The sequence below is a fragment of the Drosophila biarmipes genome, chromosome X, assembly GCF_025231255.1.
Source record: "Drosophila biarmipes strain raj3 chromosome X, RU_DBia_V1.1, whole genome shotgun sequence".
Taxonomy (NCBI): Eukaryota; Metazoa; Arthropoda; class Insecta; order Diptera; family Drosophilidae; genus Drosophila; species Drosophila biarmipes.
The window spans coordinates 18,908,585-18,916,983 of NC_066611.1; positions in this window are offsets into that span (position 1 = coordinate 18,908,585).

The following is an 8,399-nucleotide window of genomic DNA, read 5'->3' on the forward strand; positions in this document are numbered from 1 at the left end:
GCCATGTGGCTCACATAAACAGGCTTTCGGGGGTTAAGTATTTCGATACCCCTTTGAAATATGAACTTATGAAAAATATTTATTTGGCCAGTAAAGAATATACTTTTCAGGGTGGCACTAGGCGCTTGCGCAAAGGACCTCACAGGTAAAATATCTATTCTTATTTTAATTTTAGCATTGTTAAAAGGTTGCAGATGCATTTTCTTATGGCGATTTCTAGCCCCATCCCCTGTTAACCCTCCAATGCCTTTGCCTCTGCCTGCTGCAATCTATTTTTATTACTTTTTTGAGTGCAGAACATTTGAAAATAGTTGGTGCTCAGAGCCTCCGGATTTTGTTCGAGTGTCTACAACAACTCCCACTGCAGCTAACTCCCACTGCGGCAGCGCACACACGCGCACACAGGCGCACTGATCACCCACACCAGCGCAGTGCGCGCTGGAAAATCAAATTCAAATCAGCGCGGCTGGCACAGTGGGCCCGGTGCCATTAAGCACAGTGTTATCAGTCTCTGGTGCCCAAGAACATTCCCAATTAATGGAGTTCGAAATTAGTTTGATAAAGAAATTGAGGCAACTTTCAATTAGGCCACCCTTGGGAGCACTTATATTAAAGCAATACTTTAAATCGTAAACCATTGAGTGTGTGAAAATTCGTTGATAACCACATGCTTAAAATTTCAGCCTTGATTATAATTTTTATACATTTCACAGAGGTTCTTTGTGGAATCGACCCCACCGTGCGCCTTCGCCCTCCCCCCTCCCTCGCTCTCCCGCAAGTACATAATCAATAGCTGTGTTCTGGCTCTCTCTCCGCTGCCCTCTCTCTCGCTCTGCTCGTACTTGACGCACAGTCTACAAAAACAATGATAACGGCGAACAGACGAGGGAAGGCGAGAAAAAATAAGTTACGCATGCGGCGGTTCGTTCTCCGCGGCAGCGGCGACGGCGCACCAACCACCCCATCCACCCACCGCCCACCGTCCACAGTCCACAGCCGCCCACTCGCAGACACACACATGCACACATGAGCGCTATAAACAAGAGGCAAGAATGTACAGTGGCGGCGGAAAAAGAGTTCGCTTTTGTAACTGCTGTGGGATAACCGATTGCCCAGATTACCCTTTTTTAAAAGCCAGAAATTACTGTAAATAATATTAACTAAGAGAGCCGAGCTACTATTCCAGCCGCCGCTGTGGCCACGTCGCCTCTTCCAGTGGGAACTGTACTTTTTAAGCCACCCCAAGTGGTCCCCCCAGCACAGTGGCGTCCCCGAATATTGGGAGTGAAAAATCTGAGCGAAGGCTGCTGTGAGCCAGCCATCTCGCTCTGGCTTTCTGCTTCGTGCGGCGTGTGTATCTGACAGTTTCCCGTTTTCAGGGGGTGGTTTGGGTGCTTTTGCAACCCCTAAGGCCACAGAATCACAAGCGCACACACACGCACACTGCGATGCCTAGGATTCAAATTGGAATTGATAAGTGTTACGCATACGCCATGTATTGCAGTTGCAAAGCAACACCCCGCCACCCCTGCCCATGGCTTTTCCGCTTTTCTCGGCTGCGGCGCATGTTTTAATTACGGACACTCGCAGTTGGATTTTCTTCAAGGCGCCGCTGTAACGGTACAGGCACCCACACACACGCGATTACCTAATACATGCAAGCCAGGGGCTGGCAAGAACCGTTAGCCTGGCTCACGGAACTTTTGCGCACTCACCTACACCAGTAAATGAAAACCCCATGCAATACATATGTGCACACACACAGGCGTATGTAAACCGTATGCACTGTCGCAGTGGAAAATCGAATAATTTTCTACCCCCTGCCCATGCCCGAGCCACCCGTCACACACACACATACGCACCTGCGTGCTGTTGCTGCTGTTTTTGTTATTGTTTTCCAGCTCCTTTGTGATAACACACACACGAACACACTGGCGCGCACACACACACACAGAGAAAAAAAGGCGCACGCACACGAACGCGCCGCCGCTTTTGTGTATTGGTGTGTTTGCCCCTGCGCCGAAAATTTGTGTGGCGTTTATTTATTATCACACTGCACATGCGAATATTCCGTGCATTTTACATTTGCGCACTGCCGTTTCGTCGTTGCCGCTCCGAAATGCCCGCTCGCGAGTCGCCGCCGCCTTGCCGTTGCGCTAGCGTGCCGTTAGCTTACTTTTCCGCCGCCTGTCGCAGCGCTTTTCCCCGATTTTCCACGCAATTTTCGCGTTTTAATTTACCCGAGGAATGGTATTTTGTACATGACGAGCCATCGATAGCCAGGACGCGTGACTTATCGAGCCGCCGATAGCGCATATGCGATAGCTATCGCTGTGCCGCCGAGCGGTCACACTGAAGGTGGGGGCAAAAGCGACGGGTGATGGTCACACTAATTGCGCCATTTTTCGATTATCTGAAATAATTTGATTAATAATTTGGCAACTGAAGAACACTAAATAAAATATTAGCTGAGGGTTAAAGACAATGTTATGGTTCAAAAATGATTGTGTTTTTGATAAGAGATTCCCCGAAAATCCATGGCAAGTGTCGCAGTTTCGGTTTTAATGTAAATATTGCTTAAATATGCAAAGTACTAAGTATTATATCATTTTTTTTTTAATTTTAAATGAAGAAATGCAACACAAGGCACTCATGGAATAATTAGTTGCTGTGAGTAGCCCGATAACTATCGGAAGAGGACAGCGCTGCACCTTGCGCGCCAAAATTCAAATTTAAATTTTGTACAACGTGGCTTAGAAAATTCAAAACACTTACAGTAGGATCGTGGATTATCGTATTTATGGGAGTTTCGTCAATTAAAAAATTTTGATAAATAAAAATAAAACCATGCGACGCAATAAGTTGAATTCACCGAACTATTTTTGATAAGCAAGTGAAATAATATTCATTTTAGAGCCTCCAATTAATCCTTTGTTACACAAGAAAAAAAAGTGTTAAAGAAGATTTTACATAAAAAAGGATGCTGAATTGAATCACACTTTAGACATTATTTTATTACGCAGCATGTACTGACTCATCAGGTGCTGTACTGTACTCAAGCACATCAAAAAAACGATTCGAGTCACTTTTGGTATGAACAAAAAGCACCGAAGGATCAAGGTATCCTCTCCATCCGGAGTTAGCGTATCCTGCCAGTTGAGCCGCAACCACACGTAAGCCCTTCACAAGGCAGCTAGCAATATTGAACAGGAGTAAGCTAGCCAGGCCAAATGAAAAACTGACATATGATTAACCTCGCCGCCGAAACCGCGCACAACTCACAACTCAGGAGAAGGGGGACTGGGATGGGGACACGGGATCCTGGAGCGACCGCTCGACTGCGACGACCGGAGGCGACTAGCTGCTGGCCATCGCAGCCGCCGGGTTTTTAAGCCCGCCCCGGCACCCACACCATGGCACCCATTTTAGGATGTGTATGGCGATAAGGAGCGGGTTTTCGAGCACAGATTGCCCGTATGCAAAAACCGAAGAATTTCTATTAAGTGTGGAGAAACCACAGGCCGCGCCTTATCGCTGGCGGAGTGCTCGTACGGGCTGGGATTTATCAGGGACTTGGGCTCTGCCTTTGCCTGTGAACGACTTATCGCAGCCCTTCCGGAACTCTTCGAGCCCGGCCTTATCGCTTCTGCAGAATCACCACTGGCAGTGATCTTGAAATCCAAGCCCCACTCCCAACCCCAATCCCAATCCCCATCCCCGTCCCCACTTGGGACCGGTCGCAGTTCGAATTGGGTCAACGTGGTGCTCGCCACTTCCGTTTTATGATGCGATTGGGGCACTTCGGGCCGCCACTTCGGTTGGGGAATGGCACAAAACTGTGGCTTATGGTTATAATAAAGCAGGGGGGGCCCTATCATCGAGCTCTCAGCCCAGTTATGCATCATAAACATGTATCATTCGATATTGGAACCTTAAAAACTGAGATACTTGTGACTTACTCCGAATTGGTTAGTCAAAACCATCACATCGACCTATGGTGCAGCATTATATCACCTGCGGTGTCCGAGCCACTCACTCTCCTACTGCTGCCACTCACTCCACTTTACACCTTAATGTTCAAGGTCCTGCGATGCACAGCGCCCACCACCCACCCGCCGCCCGGCCGCCTGCCAACTGCTCGCCCACCAAGGTCACGCGCCTTATGTACTGTGTGTGTGTGGTACGCGCACTATGTGCACCGCGTACAGTGGACAGCCAGGAGTTTGCTGGCCGTCATGGTACACCACCGATTTGCGACTCGCCGGCCGGTGGACAAGGCTGCAGCTCGCTTTCAAAACAAAACGCGGCTCGTCGGCTGTTTGCCTCTGGTTGCGGGAGCCTGTGCTCTTGGGTAACCGGTTCCCGGGGCCAGGTCCTCGTGGCGTGTTGCAAGTTGCTGGAACGCCCGTGTGCCACTGGCAGCCAGCTGTCGGCGACGTTTGCCGCCAATCGACCCGCCAGTCATCCACAAACACAGCCGCACATCCGCAGAGCCACAGAGCCACGGAGCCGCGGCCCCGCTGACCCACCGCCGCCCACTGACCCACCGCAAGGAAAGCACTACGGCTGTAGTGCTGTAGTGCTGGCCTGGTAGTACGGCAGTACGGTAGTACTACGGCCCACACGGACACACACTCGCGCGCCGTGGGGCACACTGTACCCAGCTCACATGGCGAATACGCAACGTGGGCCCGAGTGCGCCTGCGTCTGTTTTGATATGAAAAGACATTGTCCTCCTCGCTTTTTCAGCTCCAGCGGGTTGGTGAGCTACGGAAACGGAGTGGGGCCCATCTGTTCCCGGGAAAGGGTAATGCATATTAGGATCTGTTAGAAACGAGAAAGCCCTAAAGTAAACCTCAAGCCAAACCCGCGCTTACTTGCCTTACTCACTGAATTTTCACTTCCAGTTCTCCAAGTTTTAATCACTGGGACTGAGTTTTTTTTTTGGAGATTTGTCATAAACTGCGTATCAGCACGCATGAATCATATTTATGAGCTTCGTGGTTTTATGGAATTTATTTACCAATGTAGCTCATTTTATACAGAATGTTGTGTTCCTTAGCTGCGTTTTTCGAGGGCCTGTGAATCATCTCTATTTCAGCCTTTGGAATTCGCCTGTTCTAACGAATGTGATTGGAGACTTACTTGCACATTGTAGTACTGATTTTAATCGGACCAAAGGGTTTTCACTATTACAAATATTTACAAATATTTACAAATTTATTTTTGTCTCAGTTTTTTGGCGGTCACAACGATAATAAACGTCGGATTGGCATTTAACCTGAACGTTTTTAACTTTTTGGATTTTTTGCAAAAAATTCTGATGCACGACCTTACAAAAAATGCGAAAATTTGTCAAAAAATAAATTTCCCGAAAAGTGATCAAAAATGTTAGCCTAGGTTGTAAGCTGCCCAAAACAGTCGTTCTTTTTGCTGTGCGCCTTGATTTGACTAAATAACGACAAAAAAGGTGATAAAAAAAACGTATTTTTGGTCCAAAAAATCTGAATCCCTATTTTTGTACAAAAAATATCAGTATTTTGGTTGCCAAATTGCGCAATGGAGCCAGAATAAGGAGTGCCATACCTCGCTGAGCTCGTAATTAAATTCCCTATCGATTGGCATTTAAATCTCGCAAGCGAAAATTTTGAAAATTTTTCGATAAAAAATGTGATGCACCCCCTTACAAAAAATGCGAAAATTTGTCAAAAAATAAATTTCCAGAAAAGTGATAAAAATCGTTAGCCTTGGTTGTAAGCTGCCCAAAACAGTCAGTCTTTTTGCTGTGCGCCTTGATTTGATTAAATAACGACGAAAAAGGTGATCAGAAAAAACGTATTTTTCGTCCAAAAAATAGTAATCCCTATTTTTGTACAAAAACTATCAGTATTTTGGTCGCCAAATTGCGAAATGGGGCCAGAATAAGGAGTGCCATACCTCGCTGAGCTCGTAATTAAATTCCCTATCGACTGGCATTTAAATCTCGCAACCGAAAATTTTGAAAATTTTTCGATAAAAAATGTGATGCACCCCCTTACAAAAAATGCGAAAATTTGTCAAAAAATAAATTTCCAGAAAAGTGATAAAAATCGTTAGCCTTGGTTGTAAGCTGCCCAAAACAGTCAGTCTTTTTGCTGTGCGCCTTGATTTTACTAAATAACGACGAAAAAGGTGATACGAAAAAACGTATTTTTCGTCCAAAAATAGTAATCCCTATTTTTGTACAAAAATATCAGTATTTTGGTCGCCAAATTGCGAAACGGGGCCAGAACAATGAATGTCATACCTCGCTGAGCTCGTAATTAAATTCCCTATCGACTGGCATTTAAATCTCGCAAGCGAAAATTTTGAAAATTTTTCGATAAAAAATGTGATGCACCCCCTTACAAAAAATGCGAAAATTTGTCAAAAAATAAATTTCCAGAAAAGTGATAAAAATCGTTAGCCTTGGTTGTAAGCTGCCCAAAACAGTCAGTCTTTTTGCTGTGCGCCTTGATTTGATTAAATAACGACGAAAAAGGTGATCAGAAAAAACGTATTTTTCGTCCAAAAAATAGTAATCCCTATTTTTGTACAAAAACTATCAGTATTTTGGTCGCCAAATTGCGAAATGGGGCCAGAATAAGGAGTGCCATACCTCGCTGAGCTCGTAATTAAATTCCCTATCGACTGGCATTTAAATCTCGCAACCGAAAATTTTGAAAATTTTTCGATAAAAAATGTGATGCACCCCCTTACAAAAAATGCGAAAATTTGTCAAAAAATAAATTTCCAGAAAAGTGATAAAAATCGTTAGCCTTGGTTGTAAGCTGCCCAAAACAGTCAGTCTTTTTGCTGTGCGCCTTGATTTTACTAAATAACGACGAAAAAGGTGATACGAAAAAACGTATTTTTCGTCCAAAAATAGTAATCCCTATTTTTGTACAAAAATATCAGTATTTTGGTCGCCAAATTGCGAAACGGGGCCAGAACAATGAATGTCATACCTCGCTGAGCTCGTAATTAAATTCCCTAGCGACTGGCATTTAAATCTCGCAACCGAAAATTTTGAAAATTTTTCGATAAAAAATGCGAAAATTTGTCAAAAAATAAATTTCCAGAAAAGTGATAAAAATCGTTAGCCTTGGTTGTAAGCTGCCCAAAACAGTCAGTCTTTTTGCTGTGCGCCTTGATTTGATTAAATAACGACGAAAAAGGTGATACGAAAAAACGTATTTTTCGTCAAAAAATAGTAATCCCTATTTTTGTACAAAAATATCAGTATTTTGGTCGCCAAATTGCGAAACGGGGCCAGAACAATGAATGTCATACCTCGCTGAGCTCGTAATTAAATTCCCTATCGACTGGCATTTAAATCTCGCAACCGAAAATTTTGAAAATTTTTCGATAAAAAATGTGATGCACCCCCTTACAAAAAATGCGAAAATTTGTCAAAAAATAAATTTCCAGAAAAGTGATAAAAATCGTTAGCCTTGGTTGTAAGCTGCCCAAAACAGTCAGTCTTTTTGCTGTGCGCCTTGATTTGATTAAATAACGACGAAAAAGGTGATACGAAAAAACGTATTTTTCGTCAAAAAATAGTAATCCCTATTTTTGTACAAAAATATCAGTATTTTGGTCGCCAAATTGCGAAACGGGGCCAGAACAATGAATGTCATACCTCGCTGAGCTCGTAATTAAATTCCCTATCGACTGGCATTTAAATCTCGCAACCGAAAATTTTGAAAATTTTTCGATAAAAAATGTGATGCACCCCCTTACAAAAAATGCGAAAATTTGTCAAAAAATAAATTTCCCGAAAAGTGATCAAAAATGTTAGCCTAGGTTGTAAGCTGCCCAAAACAGTCGTTCTTTTTGCTGTGCGCCTTGATTTGGCCAAACTACGATTGAAAAACCTGAAAGAAAAATCGTGTTCTTGGCTATAATCTGAATACTGTAATTTTGACAATAATTTAATTTCCAGATATTATTTTACATAGCCACAAACTAAGTAATAATGTGATATACTTCCATATATTCTCAGATACATAGAGTGGTAAGCTGAGCAAATAGTTGACTGCAGGGTGTACTCGCAATCCTGCTGGCCGAACTTCCGTTTTGGGCAACCTTTATCCTTGGACCCGTTTCCCTGCACATTCCACGTCCATTTGTTTGGCCTTGCAGCGCACTGGGTTGCCGATTACAGACACTATCGATTATTCGGGCCGATCTGCCACGCCCCCGCCGGCAGGTCCTTCGCCCCCGAAGTGCACTGTGTCTAGGCCAAGTACAGTGGGCACTCCGGCCCCAAGGCCGCGGATTCAAAGCGCTAACGGTGCAGGCCGGAGCTTTAAGCTCCGGGCGGGAGGCCCAGCTTTCGCGGGATGAAAAACACAATAGAAACTTTTAAGCACAAAAAA